The sequence below is a fragment of the Mauremys mutica genome, chromosome 6 (genome assembly GCF_020497125.1).
Source record: "Mauremys mutica isolate MM-2020 ecotype Southern chromosome 6, ASM2049712v1, whole genome shotgun sequence".
Lineage (NCBI taxonomy): Eukaryota > Metazoa > Chordata > Testudines > Geoemydidae > Mauremys > Mauremys mutica.
Window position 1 is genome coordinate 5,565,030 of NC_059077.1, and position 15,852 is coordinate 5,580,881.

Below are 15,852 nucleotides of genomic sequence, written 5' to 3' on the forward strand. Positions count from 1 at the left end.
CCCACCATCCCCACAGTGGTTAAGGAATGCAGTGTGGTGCGATGGCTCCATCCTTTATACCCTCGCAAAGCACATGAAGAAAGGGAAGGGCGCATGTGCCGCTTTGATAGGTACTATGGACTAGATAATTCTCTGATGCATGCAGAGTGGATGTGCATTCTCCTAATGTTGGAAAAATATATATATATACACTGTGATAGACTCACGCCAGTTGGGAACAGCAGAGTAGTAGAAGGGAGATATACTGCCCACTGGATAAGCAGTTTTCTGTTCCCTGAGTGACCAGAGCAGGGGCTGCTCCAGGCTAATGAGAACACCTGACTCCAATCAACCTGCTAAGAGTCAGGTGAGGCTGTTAAGCATCTGACTCTAATCCAGCAGGTTTACTTCCGTCAGGCCAGAGGGAGCCAGAGGAGAGGAAGTGCGTGCGAGGAACTGGGAGCAAGAGGCGTGCAAGAAGCTGAGAGTGAGTAGCCATACTGCTGGAGGACTGAGAAGTATAAGCGTTATCAGACATCAGGAGGAAGGTCTGGTGGTGAGGACAAAGAAGGTGTTTGGAGGAGGCCATGGGGAAGTAGCCCAGGGAGTTGTAGCTGTCGCGCAACTGAATCAGGAGGCACTATAGGCAGCTGCAATCCACAGGGCCCTGGGCTGGAACCAGGAGTAAAGGGTAGGCCCAGATTCCTCCCAAACCTCCCAACTCCTGATCAAACACAGGAGGAATTGACCTGGACTGTGGCTTCTACCAGAGGGGAAGGTCTCTGGGCTGTTTCCCAACCCACAGGGTGAATCTGTGAGGTGAGCAAATCCCAAAGAACATCAGTTACTGTACAGGTAAATAACCTGATTTGCTGATACAAAGCTGGGGTCAGCCAGAGGTAAGCATCTTCACCATGGAACAGTGGGAAGTTTTGTGAGTTGTGCACTAGATTCCCAGAGGTCAGTCTAACCCATGGATGCTTTCCCGTTAGCTCTTAACCAAGTTTATGCCTTCCCTTCTGACAGGATAATCTGTGAAGAGTTATCTGGGTGACCCCTGGATGGCTCTAAACTAGATGCTGCATAGATGAAGCCAGCTGTCCTTGGGGACGCTACAAATCCCAGTACTTCACTTCAATTTAGAACCCCTGTCATTGGATAATGTGGCTTTGGAGAGGTCAAGCTTGGGGTGGGGGCTGAGTGGGAATTTAGTTCATTTGTCAGACACCATTCACTTCCAAGGTATATTAGAGGCTGTAGATTCCCCCCCCCCCCCCCGCCCACCTTAGAAAAGACTCTTTTCAGCACTCAGCTTCCTGCAAGAGTTTTACTGTGGAACTAATTTTCTTTCTTTATTGCATTGTGTGAATGCCCCAAAGCCCCTATAACTATCTGGGTCCCATTGTTCTAGGTGCTGTACTGACAAAAGGCAATTTCCGCCTTGAGCGTACAGTCCAAATAGTAGTGTTTGGATGTTAGTAGATGGTGTTGGCCATGTGATCCCTCCTTGTACTTCTGTTTTTCTGGTGCAGGGGAATTACTAGTTCTTCTTCGAGTGATTGCTCCTATGCATTCCAGTTAGATGTGCGCGCCGCGTGTGCACGGCTCTCCGGAACATTTTTACCCTAGCAACTCCGGCGGGCCGGCTGGGCGCCCCCTGGAGTGGCGCCGCTATGGCACCGGATATATACCCCAGCCGGCCCGTCCGCTCCTCAGTTCCTTCTTGCCGGCTACTCCGACAGTGGGGAAGGAGGGCGGGTCTGGAATGGATAGGAGCAACACATCTCGAAGAACAACAGTTACAACGGTGAGTAACCGTCTTTTCTTCTTCGAGTGATTGCTCCTATGCATTCCAGTTAGGTGATTCCCAAGCCTTATCTAGGCGGTGGGGTCGGAGTGAGACGTGGCAGAGTGTAAGACTGCTGAGCCGAAGGCTGCATCGTCTCGAGATTGTTGCACCAATGCGTAGTGGGAAGCGAAGGTGTGGACAGAAGACCAGGTGGCCGCTCTACAGATGTCCTGGTTAGGGACCTTGGCCAGGAAGGCGGCAGACGAGGCTTGCGCTCTCGTAGAGTGAGCGGTGAGGCGGCTAGCTGGCACACGAGCAAGCTCGTAACATGTCCGGATACATGATGTTACCCAGGAGGAAATCCTCTGAGAGGAAACCGGCTCGCCTTTCATGCGATCAGCAACCGCGACAAACAGCTGGGGCGAACGCCGGAAGGGTTTCGTGCGCTCGATGTAAAAGGCAAGGGCCCTGCGGACGTCCAGGGTGTGAAGCTGTTGTTCACGACTTGAGGCGTGCGGCTTCGGGAAAAAGACGGGGAGGAAAATGTCCTGGTTTAAGTGGAAGGCCGACACCACCTTAGGGAGGAAGGCCGGGTGTGGTCGAAGCTGCACCTTGTCTCCGTGGAAGACAGTATACGGTGGACCAACCGTTAGGGCACGAAGCTCGGAAACTGGTCTCGCTGACGTTATAGCGACGAGGAAGCCGTTTTCCATGAGAGATAGAGCAGGGAACACGTGGCCAAGGGCTCGAAGGGGGCTCCCATAAGCTTGGCCAGAACGAGGTTCAAATCCCAGGACGAGGTAGGACGCCGTATCGGCGGGTACAAGCGGTCTAGCCCCTTAAGGAAGCGGGAAACCATCTGGTTGGAAAAGATGGACCGTTCTCCTACGGCCGGTTGAAAGGCGGACACGGCTGCCAGGTGTACCTTCAAGGAGGAGACCGCGAGTCCTTGTTCCTTAAGGTACCAGAGGTAGTCTAGGATCGTAGGAATAGGGACCAGGAAAGGATTAAGGCCTCTCTGATCGCACCAGAGTGCAAAACGCTTCCATTTCGCGAGGTAGGTTGAGCGAGTGGAAGGCTTCCTGCTTTCCATCAGGACTTGCTGCACCGCTGCCGAAATGTCACGCTCCGCGTGGGTCAACCACGCAGGTACCAAGTTGTAAGATGGAGGGACTGTAGGTCCGGGTGGCGGAGCCTGCCGAAGTCCTGTGTTATCAGGTCCGGCCATAATGGAAGGGGAATGGGATCCCGTACGGAGAGCTCGAGCAGCAGAGTGTACCAGTGCTGTCTCGGCCAGGCCGGAGCGACGAGTATGAGGCGGGCCCCGTCCCTCCGAAGCTTGAGTAGCACGCGATGCACGAGCGGGAACAGAGGGAAGGCATATATAGGAGGTGGTCCATCCAGGAGCAGAGGAATGCGTCCGACAGGGAGCCTCGGGAGCGACCCTGGTAAGAACAGAACTGGTGGCACTTCCTGTTCTCCTTGGAGGCAAACAGGTCTATCTGGGGAAAGCCCCACCTTCGGAAAATTGTGAGCACCACATCTGGACGAAGGGACCATTTGTGAGAGAGGAACGACCTGCTGAGATGGTCAGCTAGCGTGTTCTGCACTCCTGGAAGAAAGGACGCTGCCAGGTGAATCGAGTGGGTTATGCAGAAGTCCCACAGGAGCATCGCTTCTGTGCAAAGCAGGAAGGAGCGGGCCCCGCCCTGCTTGTTGACATAGAACATCGCCGTCGTGTTGTCCGTGAACACCGCCACACAGCGCCCTTGAAGCTCATGCTGCAAAACGTCTGTTAGTCTATAAGGTGCCACAGGATTCTTTGCTGCTTTTACATAACCAGACTAACACGGCTACCTCTCTGATAAGGGAACAGAGGACACCAGAATGTCTTCAGATTTTGGTGGCGATGGTTCTGCTTGTCTGTGCTAGCTAGTGGAATGGTGTGTCCCCTTCTTGATCTGGAACTAGAGGAACTGAAATACAGATAGCTAAATCCGAGTGCAGGAAAACAAGTTGTATTTTTAATTCTCAGCTCTAAAGAGAACTGCGTCGTTTCTGTAAACAAAGTCTTGCATTCTGAGCTATAGGGTTCATATTAGTGCACAGTGGTTGCTTGGTGAGAGAATAGCACTAGTAAAAGCAGAAGAACACGCCCTCTTTCATACAATATGGTTTGAGAGCTTGGCTTTGTAAATGATGTAGCAATGTGCATGTATTAATGAGTGGTATAATAGGTTTCAGTGAAACTGGGAGATAAGATGTGTTAATCTTGTATATTAAGTAGTCCTACAACAATGAACCTTATAATGAGACTGTTATTAAATCTTTTCTTCATTGGCTTCAGTTCAGTGTAACCAGCACTTCTCAGTGTGGTGCATTTAAGGCCAGTTTCTAGAAGAAAGCACTAACTTTCTGAAGCCTTTGTCATTCTGAAATACGCATCTAAATTACAGAGATGCAGCTGATACACATGAGAGAAAAGTGACTCTACCGTGCGCTGGCACACGAGATTTTTGTTTAAAAAAAATTTAAATTAGTAATAATACTTGTACAGAATTTGTTGATTTGACCTCAGCTGCCTTTCAGAAGAGAGCGCCTTGCATTTCCCTCATCAACAGTGTTGCTAGCAGATTGTGTTCTAACAAGGTTAGAAAAGCTGTCAAAATAGCAATAGTTCTAAAAGGAAAAACAAAATTAGCTAGAATGATCTATGATTCTGTATAGTTATAATGAGAACAGCGTGCAGGCTGTTATTTCACCAGCGCAAACAGTACCGCAAAGAGGGCAAGACTTCCTGGCATATTGAGCTTTTCTTTCTCTGTATCCTTGTCCAGCAACAAGCCTTAGTGTTTTTCATCCAAGGATCACAAGACATAGGGGGGCTCAGATGCCCATTTTACAGATGGGGAATGAGACACTTAAACTATTTGCTGCTGCTTTAAGTGCATTCCGATAAGAAGTCACACTAGCCAAGCCTGATGTAGGCAATGCAGGCTGCAAAAATGCAACTGAGGGAGGTAACAACAAACAAAAGATTTATCCTGATTGTTGAGGACTCAGCCGCAGCAAGGAATTGAACCGGAAACCTTTGTATCTGAGCGTAGCGGAACTGCCACGTGGATTAAGGAGGATCTGCTTTTCTCTCAATATTATTCCTATTTGAGGTCCAGAAGAAAAGGTTTCAGCCAGAGGCATCAAATATATAAAATTGTGAAGAGTGATGATTGTTTTTCACAAGGAAGCAACAAGACTTAGAGCACTATGTATTCCTCGGTGGTCACCCATTCCAATACTAACCAGGACCAAACCTGGTTAGCTTCGTTATAAAATGAGCTGATGTTTTGTGATCTTACATTCTCATTCTCTGCAAAGCAGCCGCCCTTTTAATTTAATATGCATGCTTTTTAATTCAGACGGCGGTCCTGTAGCTCTGCCTTTAGTCAGTTCAGGTTTTACAGCCCTGGTGTCTTTCTCATCTCCTGATAACCCCCCACCGTGTCCTCCAAACAGCTGCCACCCAGTTCATACTTTATCCTGTTAAATAACTCCCATTAATGTGCCTTGATGGAACAGGATGAGCATCCCTCTGCTATTTAAGATACCTCATTTCCCCCACAGGCTAAAACCACCTTTTTTCCTCTCAGACTCCTTAAAGGAGGCCTGTTGTCAAAGTAGAGAAAAGAGCACAGCTGTTTGCATGTCAAGTAGTAGTGGTCTGACTAAGAGCTTTAATGTAAACTGTAACAGTTGCTACTATAAAAGGTTTTTAAATTCTCACAAAGGTCTCCAAATAAACACCCAGCATGTCTAGAGATAGGTATTTTATGTAATACCATGAATGAATGTGAATAAAGGGGACTCATTTTAGGAAGAATGGTATCAGTAGGATTACACAGGACTTGCATGTTTCATAATGAATTGTTAGACCCTTCTATATGACAAAATTAACCTCCAGGTTTGACAGTTACTCTCGTCTTAAAATTTAGGAAGAATGCTGTGGCTCTATAAAATGTGAGGCTATTACAATCCCCATCAATGGCCACTAGGGGGAGCGTTAGGTTTATTTTTCTTCTCTCTGGAGCTGACCAGTGCTTTTGTCATCTTTGCAGATGCACATATGGTAGAATATTATCATTTTATGGTTACAATTATGAGCAATTTGATAGAAAATGACAGATAAATTATGCAGTGTTCCTTTTATTTGTTTTAATTTTGCACTCTAAATATGTAAAAGGAAAAAACAGCATGGGGTTTTTTGTTTTTTTTTGGTGGTGGTGGTAGGAGGTGTACTACTCTCTTTGGCTTTGCATTCTTCCAATACAGCACAGGTTGAGTTTACTTTTTTACTGCACACGATTAAATATGTGCAGCCCCTCACAGATGCTGTGAGTATTACTGGGGAGAAATCATGTGTTACTAAATCCTCAAGGCTCCCCATCAGAAGGATCATACATCTAACAATTACGATGGACAAATGCATAAGTAATACAGTTCTTGACCATTTCCAAGAGAAACTGCATCCACTCAACTCAGCTAATGGCTGCACCACCCAAGGAAATGCTAAAGGAAATTTGTATATTCCTAAAATCAATATGGATTTTGGCAAAGCTTCCTTAATGAACCCAGGTGCGATCTCATCTCTCTCTCTCTTTTCTGGCCCTTGTTTGAGCATTCTATACTATCACAATTTTTAAACCACAAATAAAACCCTGTTGCTGCATATGCTGGAGCTAGCAATTGCTTATAAAGAATAATGTTTTGTATTGTGTGTATTCTGTTTATTCAGTTCTTATATTGGGTCTGTCACCGTGATATCTGAGCACCTTTTACTTGTGCATTAAGCAACTTAACTAGTATCTGTTGTGTGTGATTCATTCTTTCTCTCTCCCTCTCCCCAGGGGGAAAGTTGTGTGAGCAGTTTTTAATTTTTTTATGATTATTTTAATTTTTATTCATGCTTATTATATGGGTGCTGCAGCATGTGTGCATGTCACATGAAATGAAAAGTGTTGTGTTCTGTCTTTACCCACCTTTGGGCAAGGCAAGCTGTCTAGCTTGACCGGCACATCCTGCAATGATAATTTTTAAGACATATGGGCCCAATTCTGAGCTTGCTTGAGCAAACTACCTACTGAAGTTTCTGATTTTTTCTGATTAAGAAACTCATTGGTCCATAGTAAGAACTTTGAGGTAAAATAACCCGACTTCTGTGGGTTAATAGGGTGTTCACATACCATGAGGAATTAATTTTAACTTTGAAAGCTCTTAGTCTGTCCCTTTTAGTCTTGCTGTAGTGACCTTTGGTTTGACCAGTTTTCAGATCAGTGGTCCCCAACGTGGTGGCCGCGGGCGCCGTGGCGCCTGCCGGGGCATTTATGTGCGCCCGCCTAGTACCCAGCAGGGGAGACAAGCTGCAGCCCTGCACCTGGCGGGGACAGAGAACTCAGGCTGCGAGCACGGTGTTCTTTGTTCCCAGCAGGCGTGGGGCCCGCCTAGTGCCCAGCCGGGGAGAGAAGCTGCAGCCCTGCACCTGCTGGGGACAGAGAATTCCGGGGCTGCAGGCTGTGGGCGCTGGTGTTCTCGGCCCCTGGCAGGTGCGGGGGCCGTGGCTTAAGCCAGAGAGAAGCCGCGGCCCCGCGCCTGCCGGGGACAGAGAACTCTGGGGCTGCAGGCTGCGGGCGCCGGTGTTCTCTGTCCTCGCAGCTTCTCTCTTCTCTCTGGATTCATATATTATGTTATATTAAATATAATGTTTTTCGTATTATTTAATGTACAAATACAAAATAAGCCTTGAAAAATTGTTGGCGCCCGCCACACTCTTTTGAAAACATGAATGTGCTACTGGCCACAGAAAGGTTGGGGACCACTGCTCTACATTGTATTGTATTAGCTCAGTGTTTTCAAATTTATTTTAAATGTATCCTCAGGAAAGCCATCAGCTAAGCAGAATAAAGTGGCTTGGTAGCTGCGAATACTAGCTCATGTAAATCTGTCACTGTAGCCCCTGTAATTTTCATCTTATTTGTAGAAATAAATCATATTGGTACTTTGACCAGTATAGGAAGCTTAGTGCTTGTCATTGCTTTTTAAATCAATTTTAACAATTACTGTGCAGGTGGTATGGGTGGAGACGGAAAGGAAACTGCATGTTTAAGTTACTCTGGACTTATTGATGCCAGATGGGAACAGAAGAGATTTGAATCTGGATATCGTACATATGCTGTGTGAAAGCTCAAAAGGACTACCCTAGTCTAGTCCCTAACTTTGTTCTGAATGCTGTAGCTTTTGCTTAAGGTGGGTAACCATAACTTAACTAATTTGTATGCGCCTTATGCAGTCTTGGCTCACTTCAAAGTGTAATCAAGTCATGAACTAATTATGATACCATATTCCCAAAGAATGTAAATTTAATTTCCCTTCAAACAGAATGGGAATGTATTAGCAGTTCCTTTATATGAGAGGTATATCATTCAATATCATAATGATGATGCTTCAAACCGGAGTGTGATTCTTAACTTTTGTGAGCATTGTGACCTTTTTCCTTATGTGTCTTCCTCTTTTACTCTTGCATCTTGGATTAGTTTACTAGCTACTGGTTAATAGCATTAAAATATTCAAGTGTGAATGAAAACATGTCTCTTGGGCTTCACATTTGAGAGCATAGCACTATATTATACTTACCTTGCTCCTTCGTAGTGCTTTCAGATACTTGTTTCCTGAAGTCCCAAGGAAGTTTTGACTTGAACTGAATACTCTTGCACCAGTGTTCACGCCTGCTCCAGAACATTTTTAATACATTGAAAAATGGATGTGCAGAAATTTCCCTAGCAGCTTCTTAACCTGATTGTGCCAGACAGTCCACATAAGCTAGGTTGCATAAGAACCAGGGAAGTGAAGTTGTTCATAAAACATTTAATTAACTTCAGTCTTCACGGCGTCTTCAGAATTTAGGTAATAAAGCTACGTGGAAGTTACCAGGCTTCACCTTTTCACAGAACAATAATTCACATAGGTTCAAACCACATTTTTTTGTGGTGTAGCTTTGAAGGCCCAAGAAGCATGTGTTGTGGCCAGACTCTGCTTTGTGGCAATGCATTCATATTGTTCCTGTTGTTCTGAGGTGAACCGAACAGGGGGCTGGAGGAGGAAATAAGTGTGTGTAGTGCATATATTTCAGATACAAGTTGTATAATAAATTGAATCGTTAAAGAGCAGTGTGATCTTCTAATTAAATTTAGGTCTTAGTCCACAATGCAGCACAGTGTAGATATGTGGGGGAGGGGGAAATTGCAGAGTGTACCACAATTTGTGCTCTTACTGCCTTGTGTGGACCCTGCTGGTGTGAACTAAAAAGTACCTAATTTCTGTTAACATAGTCCAGTTTGAAGGAAGACTGTGTTAATGCAACTAGGCAGCTTTTAGTTCTTGCCAGCAGTAACCACAGGGGGAAGAGTGCAACGTTTTGGTGCACTCTGGAATTCACACTCCCTGTAGTCTGCACTGTGGTGCCGTTGAGACACAGCCTTACCCTTGCTTAGAATCTTAGAACACTTTGTTGTAGATTTTAATGTTCTTACAACATGCTTGTTTATAAAAAAAATAAACTGCTAGTATTGTGCATGTGGCTTTTCATGTGTGAGTAGATGAAGCCACATCATGTTGGTTCTTGGTTTGTTTTTGATCAGGAGGAAGGGAGAGGCTGCAGGTGGAGATGGGAGTGGCATCTGTATCGTTGCTTTTCTTAAGGAATGATGTAGTTTTTCTCCTATCGATATACAAAATATTTTTGTACTGCTTCAGAAAGAGAAGGTAAAGCATTGATCACCTACCATGTCAATATATCGAAAAAAGTTGTGCTTGGATGATTTAATTAAAAAAATAATTCAGACCCAACTTCAGATCCAGTTCACTTTTAATTAAATTTACTTTGAGCTTAGGCAAACAGCTGATGATGGGTCATCAGTGTTCTCGAAGACTGTTCATGAACCCCTGCTTATCTTGTGATTTTTTGCTATTATAATAAGCTTTAAACTTTTAAATGTAATTTAAGCCTTACAAACAACTTTTTTATAATGTTGTTCAGAGAGCGTACACTGAATTCACTGTGTTGGACCACATGTAAATGTTCAGAGACAGGTTTGACTGGCCCGGTGACAAAATTTCTTACTCTGAAGCGTCTGAGTCAGTCATAGGCCATTTCTAAAGCATGAACATTCAAAGACAATGGTGAGTGCCAGTGCAACAGGAGGTCCTAGGTTAGTGCTGCTGTAGAGTGCCAGACTGAAGACCTTTCTTTGTCACAAAACAGCTGCAGCAGCCTAGTGGCGGTGAAAAGTTCTACAACCTCTGTACCTGCACCAATCCTCTTCCTCTCTGACTTGAACACCCCTAGGAATGAAGGGAGTTCACTCTGTGTCAGTCCTTGTCCTCTGGGTTGAGACTGCCGTCAAGGGCAATAACTAGTCCTGATTTACCAGGATATCTGTCTATTGGCAGGGATTGAAAAATGTACTAGCCCATGCAAAAGATACATGCGCTGACAAGCCTCCCCCACACCCTGCCAAGATCACAGGCCCTTACGCCCGCACGTCCCTACCATTTGAAAGGATAGAGCAGTCACACACATACTGTAACCTATTGTCAACTTTTATATTTTAATAACTTATGATATATTTCTTATATGTCTCCTTTCCCAGATTCACTCCACTTTTTCTTCTTCCCATAATAATCTCTGACCTGCAGAGAATCCTCCACAGGGTGAGGGGCTGCATGGAGGACAGGATGGGTTGAGTCCCACTTGCTAAAACAGGGTGGAGATCTACATGCAGAGGATCAACATGACATGGGCTTGTGAATAAGGAAGGTCCAGTGGTTAGAGTACTAGTCTGAACCATAGTCTGCCACAGACATCCTTTGTCATCTTGGGCACATTGCTTACTCTCTTTGTGCCTCAGTTTGCCATCTGTACAATGGGGTAAGAGCCCTGCGTTACCTCACCTCACAGAGGTGTTGTGAGGATAAATACATTAAAGACGGTGAGGTGCTTGGTACTGTGGTGATGGGGACCATATAATACTCAAGGTAGATAACTGGGCCCCTAGTCATTGGTTTATGATTGTAAAACAGTGTCATTCGAAATTCCATCTTCCCTTGATAATAGCCTCTCGAAAATGTCCTTTTGGGACAGAAACTTCTCATGCTTGTTCTGTCTTAAGGCTTCATCTCTTTACAAATTTGAGGCAAGAAATATCATTTTCTTTTGAACAACAAAGAAATTTATGTTTTAAATAAAAATTCCTGCTGCTTATTCTCCCTTCCCACCCTCAGGGGAATAATTCAGAAAAGATTGAACTTTGAAACTTTGGCAAGTAACTGGTCCTTGTTGCGAGGTCCCTGCTTGGCTAAATATGAAAATGTTCTAGATTAGCAGATTAGGGAACGTGTTTGGAATTCTACCAAGTTGTAAAGCAGTGAGTACGTTTAGAGAAAGATGCACCGGTTGATTGTTTTTCAGTGTTACGCAGGTGAATATGCAGAAATGAAAAGCTTTACTAGCGAAGCTACTGGAGGAAGTAGGCTCTGTAAGCCAAAGAATACAGTGGTGCTCATAGTTGTTAGGGTTTCCCCCCTTCACTCTGAATTCTGGGGTACAGATGTGGGGAACCACATGAAATACCCCCCATAGCTTATATTCTACCAACTTAGGTTAAAACTTCCCCAAGCACAAATTGCTTTCCTTGTCTTTGGACGGTATTGCTGCCACCACCAAGTGTTTTACAGAAAAATTCAGAGAAGGGTCACTTGGAATCCCTATTCCCCCAAAATATCCCCCTAAGTGCCTTCTCCCCCTTTCCTGGGGAGGCTTGAGAATAATATACCCACCAGTTGGTTACAATGTGAGCACAGACCAGACCCTTTGTCTTTAGGACACTGAAAATCAATCAGGTTCTTAAAAGAAGAACTTTATTTTAAAGAAAAAGTAAAAGAATCACACCTGCAAAATCAGGATGGAAGGTAACTTTACAGGGTAATAAGATTTAAAACACAGAGGACTCCCCTCTGGACTCAGCTTCACAGTTTCAAAAACAGGAATAAAACTACCTTTGTAGCATAGGAAAATTCACAAGTCAGAACAAAAGATAACCTAACGCATTTCCTTGCCTTACTTACAATTTCTGTAATTTTAGATGGATCACTCCAGGTATGTTTGCCGGAGATATTGTACCTGCTTGGTCTCTCCCTCCATCCGGAGAGGGATGAAACAAATAGAGCCACAAACAAAGCTCCCCTCCCCCCCGATTTGAAAGTATCTTCTTTCCTCATTGGTCCTTCTGGTCAGGTGCCAACTAGGTGATTTGAGCTACTTAATCCCTTAAAGGTAAAGTAATTCAGTACAGCTGCCACGGAGGGATTTTATGCTACCCTTTTCTTCATATTTATGACAGCTGTATACACCATATGTGTGGTGCATACCATTGGCAAGGGCAGCACCACCTTTTGGGAGGGGCCTCCAAACTGAGTGGCTGAAATTTGGCCCAGTAGCCCTTCCGTCATGATGGATAGGCCATTGTGCCAAACCTGAGTGGAGCTGCAACCTTGTGCACCAAGTCGCATTGCCACTCACTGAACTTTGGCCTCTCGATGGAGGGGCGGCTGGGCCAGACCTTGGTGGCTCCATGCGAAGTTAAACTAGTGGTTCAGTTGTGCGTACTATGTGAAAAATTTCTGGGGGAGCCCCTGGTAGAACCTCCAGGTTTTCAATTAAAAACAAACAAACCAAATGTTAGGAAATTAAATGTGGGGAGGGGCAACATTACAGTTTGCACTGTGAACATTACAAAAAGTCAAGCAAATGTTAACATGCCTACCGTGTAGATGTGTAGTATTTGCTATTATTTTTTTCCAAGGATGCTGTAAAGGGACTTTGACTCCCTGACTACTGGGAAACTGGTAGATATAATACAGCTGCTTATACTTCTAAACTCATGAGGGGGCTGCTAGTACTGCCAACAATCCTAAGTGCCCCAGAGGGGGCACGTTGGATCAGTAGGCAGTAGCCATGGTCCTGCCCCAATCCTGTATGTCCTGGCCTCCGCAAGCATAATGCTACTAGCGCCTGCTGCCTGGGCAATCCCGGCTCTCCAAGACAAAACTCTCAAAGCAAGGTTTTTGCTTCTAAGAGCCATAAATGAACTCTGTGTCTATGACTTTAGTCTATTGTTTCACTAAATGAATCCTATAAAATAGACAGGTTATGCAGCATGGTGAATTAATATTGCTGTTAAAAGCTGAACCTTTGCATTTCCTCCCTTCTTATGATTCTCTTGTTACTGTACAAGCTTAATACTGCATTAATAAACTTTTTGTGCGTAACAAATTACAGTAATTCAAGTGTTAATTTTTTGTGCAACAAATGAGAATACAGTTCAGTGAACTCCTAAACAGCTCTAATCAGATAATTAATATCTTGTTAATCCAGTATTTGGACTCTTGAACTCTTAAAGAGATGTGATCTTTGAGCATTTAGCTATGTTTCAATTTTAGGATTTGTAGTCCTATAGATTTATTCCCCCTCCCGCCCCCATGAAATTTGTGAGTTTCTTCAAAGCAGATTGTGAAAGTATTTTATCAGCCTGTGTGTCTATATAGGTACTCGTAGCCGCCTCATCAACATTGTATCATTCCCTATTAAATGGTGTATTTGCATTTGTGTATGGCATAGAATCTTGTTAATTCCTACAAAGTAAGGTGCTCTTTCCCCACGTTTAGTAAAGATTTAATAGAGTGGAAGAGTAATATCTCATATTAAGGCTTGCGTCTTAGAAAATTATACTGCAGTAAATGAACTAGCTTAGTAAGAAGTATCATCATAGCTAAAACTAAGCTACATTTGTCTAAATGAATGAACAGAGAACACTGATATATTATACCTTTTTTGTTGGATTGCTTACTCGTTACTTCACAATGAATGTCTCTAGTATTGTGTGAATGAACACGGTTTTATCTTCTAGTGCAGGGATTCCTAACCACTGTCACAATGTGAACCATATTTAAAAAGGGGAAAAAGTCTCATGGACTTCTCTCCTCCCATTCATGCACATGCATCACCCCTCCCATTTGTGAAGGCACAATAGCCTTTCGACAATGCTAGCCATTGCTGACGTGTAGAAGTAATATTAGGGAAGCAAGTCATGTTTTCAGCTCTCTTTTAATTAAATTGAGCAGCTAGAAGCAAGAAGAGACATCATCACGTGCACAGCAAGTGCTTCAAAGTTGCCAGTGGCCCACGGAGCAGAGTTTGGGACCCTCTGGTGTAATGCATTCCCACTGTATTACTTTCTTTAGGTTTGACTCTCATACTGTATGATTTTCATGTTTGAAATACAGAACTATGTGTAATGCAGTGGCAAGAACAAGAATAGATATGCCCCCACTATGTGTGTACCCCAAAGCCCATTAGGGTATACATTCCACTCACCCACATCGATAGGGAACAGCAATAGGCAGATAGTGGGGTAAAGTCCTGTTGTATGAGGGAGGGGCTGTTGGAAGCAGAGTGAATTAAGAGAGACATAAAAAATTGATAAAGATAGGACTGTCTGTTTTTATATTCTGCCACATAACATGGGTTTAAATGAATTTGCCTATAATTTGTCTTCAAATACTGACATTTAACTCTTAGGCCGTATAAATGTACTGGCTTTTTCTACAGTAAAATTCATGCCCTGCGTCCAGGCTAATATGTTCACCCACTATAAACATTACTGCCTATGGTTACAGCCGGAATAAAAAATTCCTTTTATATACATCATGGCTGGCAGAGACTCCTGAGACCACCACAAATCACTTCAGCCTTTTGGTGCTCTCTGACAAAATGCACAGAAATGTAAAACCGCTCAGGCTTCAGATGGATTGACCAGAAAAAGCAATTAGCTTGTTTAGACCATTGTTTGTACCCTCCTTTATCTCAAGATGCTGAGCAAAGGTGTTTTAGAAGCTCTCCTTATTACTTTAGCATTAGATCTTAATCACCTCCCTTCTGCTCCCTCCCCAAAAAGCTTTGCTCATCCCATTTTTAGCTCTTTTTATTTATTTTATTTTTTTTAAAGGATCGTAATGGGGAATAACAAAGCGGTGAGTTATTTATGCAGCCATGATTGGCAAAAATGATTGCAACACGAATTTGCCCAGAAGCGATGATTAGATCATAAAAATGTTAAGAAAATCTGTAACTCAACACCATTTTACATATTTGAAGAAGTTTTTGTTCCCTACGTTAATTGTGATGACTTGTTATTAAAGCATTTATTCAGAGTAATCTCTTTGGACATTGAGCCCTTATCCCATCCGCATGCATAATTGAAATCGGGGAGGGGTGGAACGAGGGGGAAGCATAAACGGTTTACCATGCTAAATGAGCAAGGGAGGGAATTACACAATGACAGGTGAAGAGCAGATTTATCTCCTTTTGGAATTTCAGTGCTGCAAGCAAGGCAGGACACTATTGCTAATATCCTTGCAAATACCACAGTTTGCTGCTTCTGCAGATAACAATCCAAAAATCATTGCTAGTCTCTGAAAGGCCTGTAGTCCTGCAACTGTGGCGGTGTTTATGATCCATCAGTAGTTCAAATTGGGCACCAAATCCATAGCTGTACTTAAAAAGTGGAATATTTACTGAGTTGGCCATTGGTAATTAAAGCATTGGCACTATCCGCCTTAGCTGAATACAAATAGGACCACATATGCAAAGAGGGCAGTAACTGTGGTAACTGAAATGTCATAACCTACCTCCTGTACTCATCCCCTTCAAGTGTTTGTAAATTTGGTGAGGGTTCGTCTCTGTCTTATGGGTGGGGGATAAGATTACACTTGGTCTTTTCATTTCCCTTCAGGCACATCCATAGTAACCATCCATCTCCACCCCCCCCCTCCCTCCCCCCCCCCCCGCTCCATGCACACATGGTGTGTCTTTCTCTGAACTCTGCATTTTATGGCTTCAGTTACCACGTGACCAAAGCAGATTTACACAGAGTAAATTCGGTATTTGTTAGATTTTTACTTTTCAATATGGAATATTT

At 43.9% G+C, this 15,852-nt stretch overlaps 1 protein-coding gene across 5 annotated transcripts in view; it reads left to right on the top strand.

Moving 5' to 3' along the window:
* Nucleotides 1-15,852, top strand: part of KIAA1328 (KIAA1328 ortholog) — a 250,571-nt gene that overhangs the window by 92,178 nt on the left and 142,541 nt on the right. The gene's annotated exons all lie outside the window — the stretch shown is intronic.